At 41.5% G+C, this 23658-nt stretch overlaps 1 protein-coding gene across 1 annotated transcript in view; it reads right to left on the bottom strand.

Moving 5' to 3' along the window:
- The window catches only part of P2RY11 (purinergic receptor P2Y11), an 83624-nt gene that overhangs the window by 4212 nt on the left and 55754 nt on the right, over nt 1-23658 (bottom strand). The window contains exon 2 of the mRNA XM_073555706.1: nt 17158-17363. The gene's annotated coding sequence lies outside the window, so the exon portion shown is untranslated. The remainder of the gene's footprint in view (nt 1-17157; nt 17364-23658) is intronic.

The raw sequence follows: 23658 nt of genomic DNA, 5'->3' as shown, positions 1-23658 counted from the left end.
CGGTCTGATTATCAGTATATATAGATATATCATTATACAGTGCAGTGTGATTATTATCAGTATATATAGATATATCATTATACAGTGCGGTGTGATTATCAGTATATATAGATATATCATTATACAGTGCGGTGTGATGATTATCAGTATAGATAGATATATCATTATACAGTGCAGTGTGATTATTATCAGTATAGATAGATATATCATTATACAGTGCGGTGTGATTATTATCAGTATATATAGATATATCATTATACAGTGCGGTGTGATTATTATCTGTATATATAGATATATCATTATACAGTGCGGTGTGATTATTATCAGTATATATAGATATATCATTATACAGTGCGGTGTGATTATTATCAGTATATATAGATATATCATTATACAGTGCGGTGTGATTATTATCAGTATATATAGATATATCATTATACAGTGCGGTGTGATTATTATCAGTATATATAGATATATCATTATACAGTGCGGTGTGATTATTATCAGTGTATATAGATATATCATTATACAGTGTGGTGTGATTATTATCAGTATATATAGATATATCATTATACAGTGCGGTGTGATTATTATCAGTATATATAGATATATCATTATACAGTGCAGTGTGATTATTATCAGTATAGATAGATATATCATTATACAGTGCGGTGTGATTATTATCAGTATATATAGATATATCATTATACAGTGCGGTGTGATTATTATCTGTATATATAGATATATCATTATACAGTGCGGTGTGATTATTATCAGTATATATAGATATATCATTATACAGTGCGGTGTGATTATTATCAGTGTATATAGATATATCATTATACAGTGCGGTGTGATTATTATCAGTATATATAGATATATCATTATACAGTGCGGTGTGATTATTATCAGTATATATAGATATATCATTATACAGTGCAGTGTGATTATTATCAGTATAGATAGATATATCATTATACAGTGCGGTGTGATTATTATCAGTATATAGATATATCATTATACAGTGCAATGTGATTATTATCAGTATAGATAGATATATCATTATACAGTGCGGTGTGATTATCAGTATATACAGTGGGGAAAAAAAGTATTTAGTCAGTCAGCAATAGTGCAAGTTCCACCACTTAAAAAGATGAGAGGCGTCTGTAATTTACATCATAGGTAGACCTCAACTATGGGAGACAAACTGAGAAAAAAAAATCCAGAAAATCACATTGTCTGGTTTTTTTTCATTTTATTTGCATATTATGGTGGAAAATAAGTATTTGGTCAGAAACAAGCAATCAAGATTTCTGGCTCTCACAGACCTGTAACTTCTTCTTTAAGAGTCTCCTCTTTCCTCCACTCATTACCTGTAGTAATGGCACCTGTTTAAACTTGTTATCAGTATAAAAAGACACCTGTGCACACCCTCAAACAGTCTGACTCCAAACTCCACTATGGTGAAGACCAAAGAGCTGTCAAAGGACACCAGAAACAAAACTGTAGCCCTGCACCAGGCTGGGAAGACTGAATCTGCAATAGCCAACCAGCTTGGAGTGAAGAAATCAACTGTGGGAGCAATAATTAGAAAATGGAAGACATACAAGACCACTGATAATCTCCCTCGATCTGGTGCTCCACACAAAATCCCACCCCGTGGGGTCAGAATGATCACAAGAACGGTGAGCAAAAATCCCAGAACCACGCGGGGGGACCTAGTGAATGAACTGCAGAGAGCTGGGACCAATGTAACAAGGCCTACCATAAGTAACACACTACGCCACCATGGACTCAGATCCTGCAGTGCCAGACGTGTCCCACTGCTTAAGCCTGTACATGTCCGGGCCCGTCTGAAGTTTGCTAGAGAGCATTTGGATGATCCAGAGGAGTTTTGGGAGAATGTCCTATGGTCTGATGAAACCAAACTGGAACTGTTTGGTAGAAACACAACTTGTCGTGTTTGGAGGAAAAAGAATACTGAGTTGCATCCATCAAACACCATACCTACTGTAAAGCATGGTGGTGGAAACATCATGCTTTGGGGCTGTTTCTCTGCAAAGGGGCCAGGATGACTGATCCGGGTACATGAAAGAATGAATGGGGCCATGTATCGTGAGATTTTGAGTGCAAACCTCCTTCCATCAGCAAGGGCATTGAAGATGAAACGTGGCTGGGTCTTTCAACATGACAATGATCCAAAGCACACCGCCAGGGCAACGAAGGAGTGGCTTCGTAAGAAGCATTTCAAGGTCCTGGAGTGGCCTAGCCAGTCTCCAGATCTCAACCCTATAGAAAACCTTTGGAGGGAGTTGAAAGTCCATGTTGCCAAGCGAAAAGCCAAAAACATCACTGCTCTAGAGGAGATCTGCATGGAGGAATGGGCCAACATACCAACAACAGTGTGTGGCAACCTTGTGAAGACTTACAGAAAACGTTTGACCTCTGTCATTGCCAACAAAGGATATATCACAAAGTATTGAGATGAAATTTTGTTTCTGACCAAATACTTATTTTCCACCATAATATACAAATAAAAAGAAAAAAAAACAGACAATGTGATTTTCTGGATTTTTTTTTCTCAGTTTGTCTCCCATAGTTGAGGTCTACCTATGATGTAAATTACAGACGCCTCTCATCTTTTTAAGTGGTGGAACTTGCACTATTGCTGACTGACTAAATACTTTTTTTCCCCACTGTATAAAGATATATCATTATACAGTGCGGTGTGATTATTATCAGTATATATAGATATATCATTATACAGTGCGGTGTGATTATTATCAGTATATATAGATATATCATTATACAGTGCGGTGTGATTATTATCAGTATATATAAAGATATATCATTATACAGTGCGGTGTGATTACTAGCAGTATATATAGATATATCATTATACAGTGCGGTGTGATTATTATCAGTATATATAGATATATCATTATACAGTGCAGTGTGATTATTATCTGTATATATAGATATATCATTATACAGTGCGGTGTGATTATCAGTATATATAGATATATCATTATACAGTGCGGTGTGATTATTATCAGTGTATATAGATATATCATTATACAGTGCGGTGTGATTATTATCAGTATATATAGATATATCATTATACAGTGCAGTGTGATTTTATCAGTATAGATAGATATATCATTATACAGTGCGGTGTGATTATTATCAGTATATATAGATATATCATTATACAGTGCGGTGTGATTATTATCAGTGTATATAGATATATCATTATACAGTGCGGTGTGTGTTATGATTGAGTCACCGTAGGAGGCAGACAAAAATAGAAGCTACGTCCAGAAAACCAGAGAAGTTTGCAACTATCAGATTGCAGACCCCTGAACCTATCAACACAACTAGCAGTAGCTGTGGGGGGTTCCTACGATGCCCTAGACCCCTCGATCACATCCGGAGCGCTAAATAGTCTAAAGACAGAAAAGGAAATCTAAACTGCCCCAGAGCAGACCCCAAAGTAAAAGGCAGCCCCCGACATATAATGACGGTGAAGGAAGATGAAAAAACACTCACACAGATAGAAAGATAGGCTGAGCAAACGATGGGGCCCAAGCTAGCTAAACAGAACAGGAAAGGAAGGTTGCTGTCTGCAATCTGCCAAAACCCTATCAAAGACATAAGCCAACAAGCTGATATGAAAAAGACCCTGAAGCAGCTAGGCTTCAAAAACTAAATCAGCACTCAGGTATTTTCAGAAGACAGAGCTAAAGGAATTCAGCACACCCCAGCAGGGAATGGCAGAAATCCAGAAAAACAAAGCAAAACAAAGTCTAAGCACAAATGCAAAAGGCCGAGCAGAAAACTTAGCTTTAGAGGAGCAGGAATTCAGACTGGTCTCCAAGGATCCCACAGAGAAATCACCCGCAGGGCAGAAGGGCGTCGGCAGCCTTATATCCAGTCAGTAACTCCACTCAGCCAGTCATCATCATCAGACTCAGGTGTTTGATAATCAGGCTCACCATCTTTCTTTACCAGAAGAGGGAGTTCCTCGGGCCTCAGTAGTGAAGGGGAAAATGAACTCACAACAGGTGTGATTATTATCAGTATATATAGATATATCATTATACAGTGCGGTGTGATTATTATCAGTATATATAGATATATCATTATACAGTGCGGTGTGATTATTATCAGTGTATATAGATATATCATTATACAGTGCGGTATGATTATTATCAGTTTATTTAGATATATCATTATACAGTGCGGTGTGATTATTATCAGTATATATATATATATATAGATATATCATTATACAATGCGGTGTGATTATTATCAGTATATATAGATATATCATTATACAGTGCGGTGTGATTATTATCAGTATATATAGATATATCATTATACAGTGCGGTGTGATTATTATCAGTATATATAGATATATCATTATACAGTGCGGTGTGATTATTATCAGTATATATAGATATATCATTATACAGTGCGGTGTGATTATTATCAGTATATATAGATATATCATTATACAGTGCGGTGTGATTATTATCAGTATATATAGATATATCATTATACAGTGCGGTGTGATTATTATCAGTATATATAGATATATCATTATACAGTGCGGTGTGATTATTATCAGTATATATATATATATATATAGATATATCATTATACAGTGCGGTGTGATTATTATCAGTATATATAGATATATCATACAGTGCGGTGTGATTATTATCTATATATATATATATATATAGATATATCATTATACAGTGCGGTGTGATTATTATCAGTATATATAGATATATCATTATACAGTGCGGTGTGATTATTATCAGTGTATATAGATATATCATTACATAGTGCGGTGTGATTATTATCAGTATAGATATAGCATTATACAGTGCGGTGTGATTATCAGTGTATATAGATATATCATTATACAGTGCGGTGTGATTATTATCAGTGTATATAGATATATCATTATACAGTGCAGTGTGATTATTATCAGTATATATAGATATATCATTATACAGTGCGGTGTGATTATTATCAATATAGATATATCATTATACAGTGCGGTGTGATTATTATCAGTATATATAGATATATCATTATACAGGGTGGTGTGATTATTATCAGTATATATAGATATATCATTATACAGTACGGTGTGATTATTATCAGTATATATAGATATATCATTATACAGTGCAGTGTGATTATTATCAGTGTATATAGATATATCATTATACAGTGCGGTATGATTATTATCAGTATATATAGATATATCATTATACAGTGCGGTGTGATTATTATCAGTGTATATAGATATATCATTATACAGTGCGGTGTGATTATTATCAGTATATATAGATATATCATTATACAGTGCGGTGTGATTATTATCAGTATATATATATATATATATATATATATATATATATAGATATAGATATATCATTATACAGTGCTGTGTGATTATTATCAGTATATATATATATATATATATATATATATATATATATATATATATATAGATATATCATTATACAGTGCGGTGTGATTATTATCAGTGTATATAGATATATCATTATACAGTGCGGTGTGATTATCAGTGTATATAGATATATCATTATACAGTGCGGTGTGATTATTATCAGTGTATATAGATACATCATTATACAGTGCGGTATGATTATTATCAGTATATATAGATATATTATTATACAGTGCAGTGTGATTATCAGTATATATAGATATATCATTATACAGTGCGGTGTGATTATTATCAGTATATATATAGTAGATATCATTATACAGTGCGGTGTGATTATTATCAGTATATATAGATATATCATTATACAGTATGGTGTGATTATTATCAGTATATATAGATATATCATTATACAGTGCAGTGTGATTATTATCAGTGTATATAAATATATCATTATACAGTGTGGTGTGTTTATTATCAGTATATATATAGATATATCATTATACAGTGCAGTGTGATTATTATCAGTGCATATAGATATATCATTATACAGTGTGGTGTGATTATTATCAGTATATATAGATATATCATTATACAGTGTGGTGTGATTATTATCAGTATATATAGATATATCATTATACAGTGCGGTGTGATTATTATCAGTATATATAGATATATCATTATACAGTGCGGTGTGATTATTATCAGTATATATAGATATATCATTATACAGTGCGGTGTGATTATTATCAGTATATATAGATATATCATTATACAGTGTGGTGTGATTATTATCAGTACATATAGATATATCATTATACAGTGCGGTGTGATTATTATCAGTATATAAAGATATATCATTATACAGTGCGGTGTGATTATTATCAGTATATATAGATATATCATTATACAGTGCGGTGTGATTATTATCAGTATATATATATATATATATATATATCATTATACTGTGCGGTGTGATTGTTATCAGTATATATAGATATATCATTATACAGTGCGGTGTGATTATTATCAGTATATATAGATATATCATTATACAGTGTGGTGTGATTATTATCAGTGTATATAGATATATCATTATACAGTGCGGTGTGATTATTATCAGTATATATAGATATATCATTATACAGTGCGGTGTGATTATTATCAGTATATATAGATATATCATTATACAGTGTGGTGTGATTATTATCAGTATATATAGATATATCATTATACAGTGCGGTGTGATTATTATCAGTATATATAGATATATCATTATACAGTGCGGTGTGATTATTATCAGTATATATAGATATATCATTATACTGTGCGGTGTGATTATTATCAGTATATATAGATATATCATTATACAGTGCGGTGTGATTATTATCAGTATATATAGATATATCATTATACAGTGCGGTGTGATTATTATCAGTATATATAGATATATCATTATACTGTGCGGTGTGATTATTATCAGTATATATAGATATATCATTATACAGTGCGGTGTGATTATTATCAGTATATATAGATATATCATTATACAGTGCGGTGTGATTATTATCAGTATATATAGATATATCATTATACAGTGTGGTGTGATTATTATCAGTATATATAGATATATCATTATACAGTGCGGTGTGATTATTATCAGTATATATAGATATATCATTATACAGTGCGGTGTGATTATTATCAGTATATATAGATATATCATTATACAGTGCGGTGTGATTATTATCAGTATATATAGATATATCATTATACAGCGCGGTGTGATTATTATCAGTATATATAGATATATCATTATACAGTGCGGTGTGATTATTATCAGTATATATAGATATATCATTATACTGTGCGGTGTGATTATTATCAGTATATATAGATATATCATTATACAGTGCGGTGTGATTATTATCAGTATATATAGATATATCATTATACAGTGTGGTGTGATTATTATCAGTATATATAGATATATCATTATACTGTGCGGTGTGATTATTATCAGTATATATAGATATATCATTATACAGTGCGGTGTGATTATTATCAGTATATATAGATATCATTATACAGTGCGGTGTGATTATTATCAGTATATATAGATATATCATTATACAGCGCGGTGTGATTATTATCAGTATATATAGATATATCATTATACAGTGCGGTGTGATTATTATGGTTCCATGACAATTGTGTACAAGATAATTGTGTACGGACAATTGTGTACAGACAATTGTGTACAGGGCAATTGTGTACAAGGACAATTGTGTACGGACAATTGTGTACAGGGCAATTGTGTCCAAGGACAATTGTGTACGGACAATTGTGTACGGACGATTATTTACAGACAAGTATAGGGAAAACAAAAAATTAAACGTCCAAAAAAAGAAAATACTATATTCATCATTGATTTTAACTTAAGATTGCTTATTGAATAACAGTTTCAAAGCTTCTTCTATTCTTATTCTACAAATATTGCTGGTCTTGTCTATCGTGCCTGCATGTTGCTGATCGCTCGTAGATACCGCAGCTTGTCTCCTTGATTGTGATAATCAGCCACTTTCACACGCAGTCGTTCAGCTAGCTGGACATACTTGCTTCGTGGATGCTCAACATTCAGTACCTCAGCATTCTGGGCTGTAAGTCTATGAATTGCCATGTCACTAATGAGTCCGTTGAACAGTTTCCACACGGTAGGATGAGCACAAAGAAAGAGTGCTTGTAAGGCGTTATGAAACCCCTCGCAGCAATTCGTGGTCTTGGGAGCAGAGGCCAAAGCGTCAGCATAATGATTCCAGACCTCTGGAGTAAACCTTGCGTTTCGAAAGCGTCCATCTACTCCTGGCCCCCTAACGTAGGTATGCTCAAAGTAGGAGAGGAGCTGATTGGTAGCATCATCATCAGGGAAGATTTGGGCTAGTTCGTCATACCTTGCACTTACTTCGGCTGGTGGGACAAACGCCAAGGAGGCCAAAGATTTTACCTTGAGATTGAACTCTCCATCCTCAGCCTCAAATTCAGCCTTTAGGCCCAGCTCATTGACCTTTCGAATAATGGACTGGCTCAGATGAAAGAAGCAGCCAGAAATCGCTGCAGCTGGAAACTCATCTTGGAAAGCTGACATTGCTGCCATCTCAAAGTCAAGAAGAATTTTCTGGGGATTTGCACCTGGCATCAACCCTTTGAGCGCCGTGATCATTCGACGATAGGTTGGACCAGTCTTGTTTGGCAGCAGGCAGTAGATCAGGGGAGGATAGGAGTTGCCGACTTTTGCATGGAGAGAATACAGCTGAAAGAACATGGTTGGCTCCACCTTGAACGTTCCATCGCCAAACCATGTGTCTCCTCTTTCGAAATAAGGCAACAGTTCATTGCTACCAATGACAAGAATCCTTTGGGGGTCATCTCTTGCAGAGTCATATAAAATGATGTCGCTGTATTCCTGGGGGATAGCAAAATTGATGCTTTGAGGAGGAGCCAGCATGGTGTTTGCTCGCTGCCTGACCCGACGTGTATTTCGCTCAACGTCACTTCGCTTGGGCATTCGAGACAACACGTCATCAGACCTGTCTCGAAGAACCTGTCCAACAATGCTTCTAGTAGATGCTTGAGAGCTGATTGCTTCTTGCCTCAGAGCAGCCATTGTAGCTCTGACTTCAGCTTGAACTGGATCTGCAGAGTGACTGTGCTCAGTCGGCTGTTTAACAATCGCGGCTCCAGATGTGTGCATGCGTGCGGGACACTTGAATTTGTTGACTTGCCTGCACCGCCATTCTTTGATGCTGTCATCACGTGTCCTGTGCAGGATATACTCATGTCCCCCAAGCCTAAGGACATCTTTGTCTTTTTCAGACTTGCTCATAGTAAAAGTCATGGTGAAAGTTGCAAGGGGTGAGTAATGAAACCGAAAGTAAGCGTCAGTGTGAAAGTGGCCTGTACAATTATCTTTGTCTTTTTCAGACTTGCTCATAGTAAAAGTCATGGTGAAAGTTGCAAGGGGTGAGTAATGAAAGTGAAAGTAAGCGTCATTGTGAAAGTGGCCTGTACAAGTGGCCTGTACACAACAAGTAAAAGTCATGGTGAAAGTTGCAAGGGGTGAGTACTGAAACCGAAAGTAAGCGTCAGTGTGAAAGTGGCCTGTACAAGTGGCCTGTACACAAATAATTGCCTTGTACACAATTGTCCGTACACAATTGCCTCTTGTACACGGTTCCATGACCTTGTACACAATTGCCTTGTACACAATTGCCTTGTACACAATTGCCTTGTACACAATTGTCCGTACACAATTGCCTTGTACACAATTGCCCGTACACAATTGCCTTGTACACAATTGTCCGTACACAATTGCCTTGTACACATTTGCCTTGTACACATTTGCCTTGTACACAATCGCCTTGTACACAATCGCCTTGTACACAATCGCCTTGTACACAATTGCCTTGTACACAATTGTCATTGTACACAATTGGCCTGTACACAATTGTCTGTACACAATAGTCCGTACACAATTATCTTGTACACAATTGTCCTGTCACCATTGGGACATGGAGGAGGCACATGACACCTCAGACGTTCCAGTAAGTCCACTTTCCCCACTCTCCAGTACCATTCTCCATCTGTACATGCAATATGCACGTATATACCGAGACTTGACCTCAGGTATAATGTGTCTTTTCCTTTTGTGTGAGATTCATCATGAGTGTGCAAAAATGGAAAGTAAAATGTAGCACATTGTGCCAACAATTACATCTACTGATCACAACCCCATCACATCCTGAGACTAACTCCACAAAAGCAAATCTGCACTTTACATGTTATACAACTGAAAATAAAAAAAGCCCTTAATATGTACTGTGACATAGGCGTGTTATCCCTGTACTGTGACATCACCGTATGTGTGCCAGCTCTGTGACCTCTCTGCATGTGTTATCCCTGCACTTTGTCTCTTCAGAGAGGAAGAGGACTAGAACTCTAGATCCACCTATAGGAAGTAGAAATCCTAAAAGTCAATATCGCCCCTCTAATAAGCCTGGTCACATGACTTATGATAAAAGCCCCAAACAAAATCTTAATTTGCCGACACTGTTTCGGAGTACTGCCCCTCATCAGTGCAAAGTGTGAGATCAAGTTTGGCTGGATGAGAGGCGTCTGACCAGAATCCAAGGGGTAATGTTTCTCCTTACGGAGAGTGACTTGTCAAGCTTGACATGCCAAGGCGAGGAGATTTTTAAACTGCAATGCTCCTCTGGGAATTATACAAATTGTCTCTTCAGGCAGGAAGAGAACTACGGCGCCACCTATAGGAAGTAGTAATCCTAAAAGTCAATATCGACCCTCTAATAAAGTCTTGTGTATATTGACTTTTAGGCTCATTATCCTGATCTCTGTACTGTCTTCTCATATATTTGTACAGTGTAATAAGATCGCCCCTAAAGCCCTCTTCACACATAGCGATATCGCTAGCAATAACGCTAAAGCGTCACCAATTTTGTGACTCAGCAGCGATATCGGTAGCGATATCGCTACATGTGACACTTACCTCCGACACAGCTCCCCGCTGGATATCGGTGATCGCGCGAGATCAGCCTGGTCCATTCCTCGCCGGCGGCTTCCTGCTGGCACCAACGAAAGACTCCATGGACGCGGGGGGAGGACGTCATCATCGCCGCGTCTGACAGATAAGTAACGACCTCTGCTGCATTGCTGGTGAGATCTGCCTGTTTGGCAGCTCACTAGCGACCATTTAGCGATGCACCAGAGATCCTGACCGGGTTATATCGTGGTCGCGATCGGTGGTGCATCGCTAAATGTAACGGGACCTTTAGCCTTCGTTTTTCCAAACTGAATAACCCCAAACATGATAACCTGTCTTGTTCCTGCAGTCACCCATTCCCTTAATAACCTTGGCTGCTTTTCTGGGCACCCGCTCTAGTTCAGCTACGTCTTCTTATACAATAGAGACCAAAATTGTCAAAATTGTCCCCAGTATTCTCAGTGTGGTCGCACTAGTGACTTTTATAGAGGCAAAACTATGTTCTTGTCATAAGCTTCTAAGCCTATTTAATACATCCCATTATTTTATTTGCCTTGGCAGCAGCTGCCTGATACTGATCTCTAAAGTGGAGCTTGCCATCCATCCAGGTCTTTTTCAGCTACAGTTTTACTGAGTGTTTTACAATTTAGTACGTAATTATGCATATAATTTCCTCCACAAAAGTGCATAACCTTATATTAAATTGAGATTTCTCAGTCCAAGTCTCCAGCTTACGAAAATCCTTCTGAAATATTAAGTTATCCTCCTCTGCAGGGTGCAGAGTTTAGTATAATCGGCAAATATTGTAATTCTACTCTGTATGCCCCCTACAGGATAATTAATAAATATGTTAAAAAGAAGAGGGCCCGATACTGACCCCCTGCTAACTGTGACCCAATCCCAGTGTGTTCCATTAATAATCACCCTCTGTTTCCTATCACTGAGCCAATTGTTAAACCACTTACACATATTTTCCCCTAGTTTTGTTTTTCTCATTTTATATACCATGCTTTTGTGTGGTGCCACATCAAACCATTTTGGAAAGTCCATATAGACAAAATCCATGGCGTTTCCCTAGAACTTACGCCCTCATGTTATCCTTGTACTGTGGCCGTGTATGTAAAGTACATACCAGCCATGTGAGGCAGCTGACAACTTTGGGAACTAGAGAAACTGTCAAGAACAAGTAACAAGTGCAGCCTCTCCCACCATCAGCTGGTTGCTTTTATTAGGGGGCCTTCAAACTCCAATTTTTCACAGAGATGTGAAGCCAAAAAGTAAAAATATTAAAAGGGGTTTTCTAGGCTTAACATCATTTTCTGTAGTCAGCATGGGTGTAAAGATCGTGGTCACAAAGGGTGTAACCGAGACCGGGCCAGTGGGAGTGCGGGACCCGTTGCAGTCAGCTCTAGAGGACACACCTGCAGTTGAAGACTGGCACTGACTCTCTGCCCCTCACTTACTCTGCAGCCACAGGCCTATCGGAGGTCCACAGCTGCAGGGCATGCTGGCATTATGCCCCCTGTGGCACCAAAGTGCTCTGCAGCTGCAGAACTCTGATAGACCTTTGACTGCTGAGTAAGTGGTGGGCAGAGAATCATTCGGGAGGAGAAGGAGCATAGAGCTGCTCTTCAGAGGACAGAAGAGAGATTGGTTTGTTTTCTTCAATAGTAGTGTGGGGGCAGACCATGGCAGCACACTAATTTATAGGGATCACGTTATCACTTTATATAAGTTGCATGGGGTGACTAATATATGTGGGCCACATTATTAATTTATGAGGGCCAGAATTGAGGGGCATTACTATAATATGGGCAGGGCCAGCATTTGGGACAGGCAGACCAGGCAGATGCCTGGGGCCCCACCTACAAAAGGGGCCCCTGCATCTGCCCAGAAGGAGTACAGCAGTGAATAACGCTGTGCGTCCTCTGTAGTCCCGGAGTTTCTCTCACACACCCCCCTGCAGCCCCCCTTTCATCCTCCCTGCAGTCAGGTCAGGTTAGACGTTGAGCGTGAGAGGGAGGGGCCGATTACAGCACAGCAGACAGAGGTCAGAGCCCGGCCAGACAGGAAGTTGCCTGCAGCCCTGTGTGTCTGTTATCTACTCCTGAGTCCTCATCATGGCTGCTCCTAGCACTGTCCTGAGAATGGATCTGTACAAGTGAAGCCGCAGAACCTGGTAAGTATATGTATATCTGTGTGTGTACATGTGCATTATATAGTGTGTGTGTCTGTAAATGTGTATGTAGTATGTGTGTGCATATATGCAGTATATATTATGATTGTGTATATCTGGTGCATGTGTGTGTGTGTGTAATAGAATATATATTTAGCTATGAGCCTGTTCTACGCCCAGCTGGCGAGCATTTTTATTGGTATATGGTCTCCTATCCTGGTATGTGCTGCCATCCTCCTATCCTGGCATGCATGGCACCCCTCATTCCTATCCTGGTATGCATGGTCCCCTCACCCCCTATCCTGGTATGCATGGTCCTCTCACCCCTCAATCCTGGTAGGCATGGTACTCCCTCATCCCTATCCTGGTATGCATTGTCCCCTCACTCCCCAATCCTGGTATGCATGGTCCTCTTATCCCCTAATCCTGGTATGCATGGTAACCCTCACCCACCTATCCTGGTATGTATGGCCCCCTCACCCCCCTATCCTGGAATGCACGGTACCCCTCATCCCCCAATCCTGGTATGCATGGCCCCCCTCACCCCCTATCCTGGTATGCATGGTACCCCTCATCCCCCAATCCTGGTATGCATGGTACTCCATCCCTATCCTGGTATGCATGGTCCCCTCACCCCCCTATCCTGGTATGCATGGTCCCCTCATCCCCCTATCCTGGTATGCATGGTACCCCTCATCCCCCAATCCTGGTATGCATGGTACCCCTCATCCCCCAATCCTGGTATGCATGGTACCCCTCATCCCCCAATCCTGGTATGCATGGTACCCCTCATCCCCCAATCCTGGTATGCATGGTCCCCCCGCATCCCCCAATCCTGGTATGCATGGTCCCCCCGCATCCCCCAATCCTGGTATGCATGGTCCCCCCGCATCCCCCAATCCTGGTATGCATGGTCCCCCCTCACCCCCCTATCCTGGTATACATGGTCCTCTCACCCCCCTATCCTGGTATGCATGGTCCCCACACTCCTATTAAGACTACACACATACAAAAAAAAAAAAACATTTATACTCACCCTTCTTTCCTGTCACGTTCTGCTGCAGGCAGGGGCAGCAGTGAGGCCGAAATCACGCATGCCCATAGCACTGTCCGGCGCCATATTGCTGAAGACACACACTGCAAATGTGTCTTCAGTAAAATAGCGCCGGATCGCGCTATGCGCATGCGCGATTCCAGCCACACTCCTGCCCCGGTCTTCGGCCGAAGAGAAGAGCCGCGGCAGCGCTCCTCCCGGTCAGGTAAGTATGTAAGTATGGCGTCAGAGATGGCGGTATGCAGTGTGTACGGTACCACCATCTCCGGCGCCATACATACTCCTCACCGCTGGCCGGGAGCATCGCTGAGGCCTGGAGACGCTGCGTGGGATGCCGGAAGGTGAGAATATGACGATTTTTTATTTTAATTCTTTTTTTAACAGAGATATGGTACCCTGGGCCTGGAGGAGTGTCTCCTCTCCTCCAGATGCTAGGGGTACCATCTGCACATTTTCCGCTTAGTTTGCGCAAGGTAGGCACAGCCACATGTGGAAAGTAAGCTCAACAATGAATTCCTATGGGTGCGGAATTCCCGCGATTCCACACAAAGAATGAGCATGCTGCGGATTTTTCCGCCGCAGAAAAATATGCAGCATTAGCACAGCATGTGCGGAATGCCATAGGATTGTATGGTATGCTTTTTTTTTTTGCATTTTCTCGGCAAAACTGCATGTTTAAAAATGCAGCGAAAACACAAAAAAAACTCTACATGTGCACACAGCCTGGAAACACTGGTGACACAGACATCAGTGTAACATGTACGTGTTTTATATGGACGGGCCCCACTTTGAATTTTGTCTAGGGCCCCAATTTGTCTAAAACCGGTCCCGAATATGGGGTTAATATAGTGGGATATCATTCATTTATGGCGACCACAGAGGATTATCACTACTTTGTTGGGGCCATGGTGAGAGATGTAATATCTGTAGGGGGAATCTTCACGTCGCTCCAGTCCTCATGCTAGCCGTGAGGCGTCGCTCCGGTCTCCATGCCATTGGCGTTACACTATGACCACATATGAGGCTTGGTAAATTTGAGTTGGGAGTTCTGCGGTCAGCCCACAGATTGCCGACCACATTCAGACTATGAAACACGCCTCTCACGCCTCTCTGAACCAGACCTTAAAGGGAAGTTGTCACCATAACCTGCAGATTTGGGTTAATCTGCAGGTTAACAACATTATAATGCTGCCAGGCGCATGCACGCAGCCAAACGCTTTGGGGAGAAAATTAACTTTATTCTCCTTGGCAGCGTTCCCGTTACAGTCACGGGAGCGGCACTGGTTCAAGTACAGCTCAGAGAGTACACCGTGCCCTCGACATTAGGGCTGGCCATGCGTCAGGGGACTCGGATAGAGCCGTTGAGCAGTGAGTGACCATCGCCGTCCCTTGACTGAAGCGGGAATGCTGCCGGGGAGAATAAAAGTTTGTCTTCTCCCCGAAGCGTTAGACCAGTGTTCCCCAAATCCGGTCCTCAAGAGCCACCAACAGGTCATGTTTTCAGCATTTCCTCAGTATTGCACAGGTGATGGAATTCTTGCCTGTCCAGGTGATGCAATTATCACCTGAGCAATACTAAGGAAATCCTTAAAATATGACCTGTTGGTGGCTCTTGAGGCCTGGAGTTGGGGAACACTGCGTTAGACTAAGTTCCGGCGCCGGGCAGCATTATAGCCTCCAGATTAACCCCATAGCTGCAGGTTAATACAGACTTTTCCTCGTGACAGGTTCCCTTTAAATAACAGGACTTACAGAAAGCTCTAGATATCGCTCACGCACCAGCACTACTTTCTTTCATTTATCTTCAACACTGAGAAAAACCAGAAGAACCTCATACGTAGGTGAGAGTGATCGGGGTCCCAGGACATTCTCCCAGGGGCCCGCTAATAACGTGACACCAACCGGAAGCGAGCCAGAGTAAGAGGTGTGTGCACACACTGCAGATTCTGCTGCGTTGCATAGTGCCCTTTTAGCCTATGGAAAATGAAATCCGCAGTGCACACTGTGCGGAATTTTCAGCGCGGATTTGCTGCGGTTTCAAAACCGCAACATGTCAATTCTTTGTGCGGATTCCACAGCAGTTTTACACCTGCTCCATGGCAGGTGTCAAACCGCAGGGGAAATCCACAGGCAAAAACGCAGAAAAACGGCAGATAAACCGCAGGTTTTTTTGATCTGCGGATTTACCTGCGGTTTTTCTAAAATCCGCACAGAAAAATCTGCAGAGCAATCCGCAGCGTGTGCACACAGCCTCAGAGTTGTGATTGCAGGGCTCCCGGGATGTGAAAACTATTGTGTATAGGGAAGAGCTCTGCTTGCTGTCATTGAATAGGAAAACCATCTGAAAACACGCCGGCTTATAGTCATTGGCTTCAGGTATGAGACAGTTAACAGCTGTGGTTTTGTTACACTTGCATCCAATTCTCTGTTAGCTTAGGACATTCAGTCCGGATAGTTTGTTACATCCGATCGGTGCAGGTAAAATGGATCAGCCAGGAGCCCATACTGGTGGGATTAGGTTTTGTAGAGTTTTTTAGCCTCTGGACATTAAAAAAAAAAACCTGAGGTCCAGAAACAGCTGAGAACTTTCAGAATACGCCTTTATGCCAAGTTCGGATGGACAAATGTCATGGACCATGAAATACGTCCATCATCGAGACATTCTGAGAGTTGTACTGTAGTTTTCCAATTTCTACATCACTCAAGTTACTCTTAACATTAGGGAATTGTTTTCTAAGCAATGCAGACATGCAGCCGCGGGAACTGGAACATAATATTCGAGCACGCCGAAGATACTCGGTTAGCACCCGAGCATGCTCAGATAACACCTTATCCCAGCATGCTCACTCATTATTTATCATATAGGACCAAAGACGACTTACCTGGGTTTCAGCGGCGTCTCCTGCAGAGTTGTAAGTTCCTTTTAGTTGCCACTTTTAGGTTTTCTTCGTTTTCAAGTCACCACATTCCTCCTCCCTGTGTGTTTGTGAGTGTGATTCCTCTCCACCCCCTCACAGTACAGACTCTACGCTCTCACCCGCCCTCCTTTTCTTCAACCTCCTCCACATTTGGGCACATAAGGTTCCTCCTGCCAGACACACACACACACAGGATGGAGCACAAATTACACATTTATTTTTCATTCAGTATTTTCATTCCGTAGAATTATATACCAATAAGTGATGGAAAGAGAGAGAGGAAAAAAAAAAAGATAGAACAAATTAATTAATAACAAATTAAATAGAGTATTAAAACATATCAAAGAAATATATATATATTTATATAACTAAATTGAAAATTGAGAAATAACAATAACAACATATAAAAAAAACGTAAAACAAATGGAAATAAAAATATGAACGAAAAATGAAAAGCCTAAAACAAACAAATACTATAATAAAATTTAAAAGTAAACACAAAAATGATTAAAAAAAATTAGGAATAAATTGATAAATTAAAAAACATCATCCCCAAAAATTCTGTTTTTGTGGTCTTTTTCTCCATGAATTTACTTCTTTTGTTTGGGAGGGACCTCTAAAGTCGGAGGATTCAGGCAAACCCTGTGGCTCCATAGAGAAAAATCTAACCATTATTACACCGGAATCCCTGGCTCTTATTTTATAGCCGAGCTCGATAAGGTATTGTTTGGCAGCTTTTGGTCCAGATTCATCATTGCTGTTTCCCCACTTTTCTGCAGAAAATTGCTCTCTATTAATGGCTTTAGTAATTGCACCTTATTTTTTTTTTTACACGTTTGGCTCCATTTTTTATGTTGTCTTTCTTTTTTTAAGGGTATGTGCACACGCTCCGGATCCGCAGCAGTTCCGCAGACAGTGTACAGTACAATGTTAGCCAATGGGATTTCAAATCTGCAGTGCACGTGCTGCGGATTTTTCCGCGTGGATTTGCTACAGTTTTAAATCCGCAGCATGTCAATTCTTTCTGCAGATTCCGCAGCGGTTTGACACCTGCTCCATTGTCCAGGTGTCATTCCGCAGGGGAAAACCGCTGGCAAATCCGCGTGGAAAAATCCGCAGGTGAATCCGCAGCGTGTGCACTCACCCTAAGTATTTTTTTTTACTTTTCCTCAACAGCTTCGCGTTTCCATATTTTCGGCACAATCGTGAAATTATGCGACTTTCACAAAATGTCGCATTTTGCTTGGTGCATCCTACTCCAGTCCCTGCCTGGAGCAAGGTTTCTGGAGGAGACTAATGTGTGACATTTTAAAGGATGATGTGACTTTTTGAGTTAAAAAGTCCCCAAAAACGGTTACAGACAAAAATAAAGAGCATTTCTTTAATTTTACACAGGGGTCTAAGGGGTAACGTTTCTCCTTATGGAGAGTGCTAAGCCTGGCATGTCAGAGTGAGGCCATATATGCTCCTCTGGTAAATTAAGACCACCTATTGGAAGCATCAATCTTAAAAGTCAATATTAACTCTTTAATGAGCCTGGCAATATGACATAGAATAAAAGCCAAACCAGAATCTCAATTTGCAGACACAGTGTTTCTGGGTTTTGCCCGTCATCAGTGCAAAGATTGAAATCTGATTTGCCTGGGTGAGAGGCTCTGGACTGGTGTCTAAGGGGTAACGTTTCTCCTTGTGGAGAGTGAACCCCTTTAAACCCTCACCTTGCCAAATCAGATTTCACATGCTGTCCCCACCCTGAAATGGATAGTCATCAGGGACCACCTATTTAGGGGATGGGCTATTCTCTGCTATACTGAGCATGTACCGGTTGCCAATACTGACACATGCTCAGTATGCTATCCCTGGTCACCACTGTGTCACTTTCATTGCACTCCCTCGCTGGCTATAGAGAGAAGTTGATCAGCTGGCCAGCTTATCACTTCTCTTTATAGCTGCCGAGGGAGCGAACTATCAGTCACAAGCTGGCAAGAGAACTCTAAAATTTGGATTCACTACTGGAAAATGTGTGACCCTTCATAAACTGATCATTTGTTAGGTTCTTAAAAGAGGAGTTCATTATGCCTGTGCTTTTCCCGAGCTCCTGTTTTGTTAGAAGGGTACCCTAAAAATAAGCTCATGATAGGATATCCAGATGCTGGGATCTCTAGTGATCGGCAGGACCTGGCATCAAGTATGTACTTTCCTTGCAGTGCCACCTCTGGGCAAAGAAGGTATTACATAGTGCCTATTGCTATCACAGGTATTCTTTAATAATAATAATAAATATTATTTCTATAGCGCCGACATATTCCGCAGCACTTTATATTTCAGAGGGGACTTGTACAGACAATACAAGCATAACAATAATCACATAGATCATAACAGATACCAACAAGAATGAGGGCCCTGCTCGCAAGCTTACAGTCTATGCGGAAAAAAGGGAGACACGAAAGGTGGGTGGTAACAATTGCCCTGATTGTATGGACCAGCCATAATGTTAAGTGTGTATCAGTACAGACACAGAGGGCTAATGGATACATAAAGCATGTGGAAACATGATGCGGGGAACCTGGTTATGGTAAAAACTTTTGGCTGTGCCACATAGGGATAGATTAGGTTAATGTGTTGAGGCGGTAGGCCAGTCTGAATAAATGAGTTTTCAGGGCACGCTTAAAATTGTGGGGATTGGGGAATAATCGTATTGACCTGGGAAGTGCATTCCAAAGAATTGGCGCAGCACGTGTATAGTCTTGGAGACGGGAGTGGGAGGTTCTGATTATTGAGGATGCTAACCTCAGGTCATCAGCAGAACGGAGGGCGCGGGTAGGATGGTATACTGAAACAAGGGTGGAGATGTAGGGTGGTGCTGAGCCATGAAGAGCTTTGTGGGTGAGGGTAATAAGTTTGTACTGGATTCTAGAGTGGATGGGTAGCCAGTGTACTGACTGGAACAAGGTAGAGGTATCGGTGTAACAATTGGTGAGGAATATGATCCTGGCAGCAGCATTCAAGACAGATTGGAGAGGGGAGAGTTTGGTAAGAGGGAGACCGATTTGAAGAGAGTTACAATAGTCCAGACGAGAATGAATAAGAGAAACAGTAAGAGTTTTTGCGGAGTCAAAAGTAAGAAAAGGTCGAATTCTAGAAATGTTTTTGAGGTGCAGATAACAAGAGCGAGCCAGTGATCGTATGTGGGGGATAAAGGAAAGCTCGGAGTCAAGCATGACCCCAAGACAGCGGGCATGTTGCTAGGGAGTAATAGTGGAACCACATACGGAAATGGCAATGTCGAGTATAGGTACATTAGTAGCGGGAGGAAACCCAAGGAGTTCAGTCTTTGACAGGTTCAGTTTCAGATATAGTGAGGACATGATGTTAGACACAGCGTTTAGACAATCGCCGGTGTTTTCTAGAAAGGCTGGCATGATGTCAGGAGAAGAAGCGTATAATTGGGTGTCATCAGCATAGAGATGGTACTGGAAACCAAATTTACTGATTGTTTGACCAAAAGAGGCAGTGTACAAGGAGAAGAGGAGGGGACCTAGGACTGATTCTTGAGGAACCCCAACAGTAAAGGGAAGGTGAGAGGAGGAGGAACCGGCAAAAGATACAGTAAAGGAGCGGTCAGAGAGATAGGAGGAGAACCAGGAGAGAACGGTGTCCTTGAGGCCAATGAAACGGAGCATAATGAGGAGGAGCTGATGATCCACAGTGTCGAATGCTGCAGAGAGATCCAAGAGAATTAACATGGAGTAGTGACCATTTGATTTAGCTGGTAGTAGATCTTTAGAGACTTTAGTGAGGGCAGTTTCAGTAGAGTGTAAAGAGCGGAAACCGGATTGGAGAGGGTCGAGAAGAGAGTTATCAAAGAGATAACGGATAAGATGGGAGTGGACCAGGCGTTCCAGGAGTTTAGAGATGAAGGAAAGATTAGAGACAGGTCTATAGTTAGTGGCACAGTTTTGGTCGAGGGATGGTTTTTTAAGTAGTGGATGTATGACGGCATGCTTAAATGAGGAAGGAAAGATACTAGAAGATAGAGAGGTTAAATATTTTAGTTAGGTGAGGGGTGACAGCAGGGGAAAGGGACTGGAGGAGATGTGACGGAAATGGGTCACTGATGCAAGTGGTTGGGCGAGAAGATGCAAGGAGACTGCTTACTTCTTCTGTGACTGGTTCAAAATCAGAGAGTGAGCTAGATGCAGTGGGGGAAGGAAGACAGTGCATGGTATGAGGTGATTGGGAGATAATTTCCTGTCGGATCTGGTCAATTTTTTCTTTGAAGTAATTGGCCAGATCGTCAGCTCGAAGCTCTGTGGTTGGGGCCTGTACTCTTGGTTGAGTAGAGAATGAAAAGTGTCAAAGAGACGTTTAGGGTTATTGGACAGTGAGGTGATGAGGGTATTGAAATAGGTTTGTTTTGAGAGGTGAAGGGCAGTGTTGTATGTTCGAAGCATAAACTTTCAATGGATGAAATCTTCGTGTAGATTGGATTTTCTCCAGAGACGTTCGGTGCACCTGGAGCACCGCTGCAGGAAACGTGTTTGCAGGGTGTGCCAGGGTTGTCACCGTCTGTGTTGTGGTGTTCTATGTATAGGAGGTGCAAATTCATCCAGGGCACTTTGAAGTGTTTCATTGTAATGCTTCAATGCAGAATCAGGACATGAGAGGGAGGAGATAGGGGCCAATGAAGAATGCAAGTTCTTCATAAGTTTCTGGGTGTTAATGGCCTGTATGTTTCTATAAGTCTGGACAGAATGTAATACATTATACACTGTTAGGAGTCGGATTTCTGCGTTTACTCCGCAGGGATCCAGACCCTCACATTCTGCAGTCTCCTGCTGTTTATCTACTGCAGAGGAGATTGCAGAGGAGATTGCCTTGCAGCAAAATCTCTCCTGAGGCTAAGTCCTTCTGTCCTCCTACTGAGCATGCTCATGGGACGATCTCCCATTGGAGATCGGGAGTCATGTGCTCAGGTCCCGCTCCAGATCTCATTGGTCCATATCAGAGATCTGGAAGCTTGCGGAAGGTCCCGGCTGCTATAAAAGGCACGCATGGCTGTTCCGCCATGCGCTAGTATAGACTTACTTGCTGCTGTGTGTATGAGGACGGATGTATGATTCCGGTGAATGACTCATTATGAAACCCCTTCCCTCTGATTATTATTATTATTATTATTATTTATTATAGCGCCATTTATTCCATGGCGCTTTACATGTGAGGATTCTGATGAATGACTCATTAAAAAACCCCTTCCCTCTGATATTATGGGTCGCCCTCCCAGGGCAGTGGGGTACTCGGTACCGGGCTGGTGTCAGGGGGATGTGTCACAACAGCAGTGACCCGGTCCGTGGCCCTGGGCGCCCAAGTAATGGGGGGATGTAGTTAATGGAATGGAATAGTTTGTGACGCCACCTGTGGTGTTCGGCAAGGGAGATGTTAAGCCGACGCTGCGGACAGCTACGCTGGGACAGATGGTGTGGTGCAGCAGTGATGGTATAGCCCTCCACAGGCAGGGCTAATGTCCCAGGGCAGTGTAGCAGTGGTTGGCATGGTGCTGAAGCAGTGCCGTAAGGGTGGGAAGCAGACAAGACACAGCGGGGTGCAATTTCTGTACCTTTACTTGATAACTGCAGTCCAGGATCCTGATTACAGATGGTATTGGAGCAGGCTAGCCTGGAAGCAACTCAGGGATTCTCTCTCACAGACGGGCTGTGCAGTCTCCTTCCTAGCGCCTTGTGGTGTGAAGCACTCCAGTACTTAGTTACTCTAGAGTTCCTCCTGTCAGAACCTCACTTGCACGGCAGACAGCTGTAGCCTCTCTCGGGGACTTCTCTTTCTCTAGTCCTGGCTCTCTATCCAAGCTGATGTTGTGCCTCAAGTCTTAGATGGGAGTAGGGCATTTACAGCCTCCTACTCCTCTGGTATCTGCTGTAGGACCGTTGGTATCCGTACAGCCGTGGAGACCAGGCTCCAGTTCGTGCGCTCTCAAGCTGAGGGAGCTCTCCTTCCAAGCTCAACCTCCAGCTTCCTTCTACCCATCTGTACACTTCACCCTCCGCAGACTAACTGACCACTCCTTCCTCCTGGCCCTCAGAGAGCACCCCTCCCCTCCATCCTGGTTCAGAGTTCCCCCTGGTGGCCTGAAGTGGAACTGTGTTGCATGTATGGATTGACTGCGAGAGAGAACCATCATTGCCTCCAAGCCTGGTATTACCCTCCCCTGGAGGAAGGCAAAGCCACTGTGGCGACCATACTCCTGGGGGCGCCACATTCCCCCTAGTGCAAGTCAGCACTCCTGGGCTGAACAAAAGAAAACATGAATAACATATAAACAATTGAAAAATAATAATTGTACAAGATTTGAAAAAGGGAAAAATGTACAAAAACCAAGAGCTCAAAAATGGTCCTATGATGATAAGGCCAAGCATCAATGTCCATGGTCCATTCCTGGGCAAATGGTAA

This window comes from Dendrobates tinctorius, unplaced genomic scaffold (assembly GCF_039654945.1).
Source record: "Dendrobates tinctorius isolate UK_male_01 unplaced genomic scaffold, ASM3965494v1 ptg000228l, whole genome shotgun sequence".
NCBI classification, from domain to species: Eukaryota; Metazoa; Chordata; class Amphibia; order Anura; family Dendrobatidae; genus Dendrobates; species Dendrobates tinctorius.
Note: the sequence above shows the minus strand (reverse complement) of the source record. Positions and strands in the feature narration are given on the sequence as shown.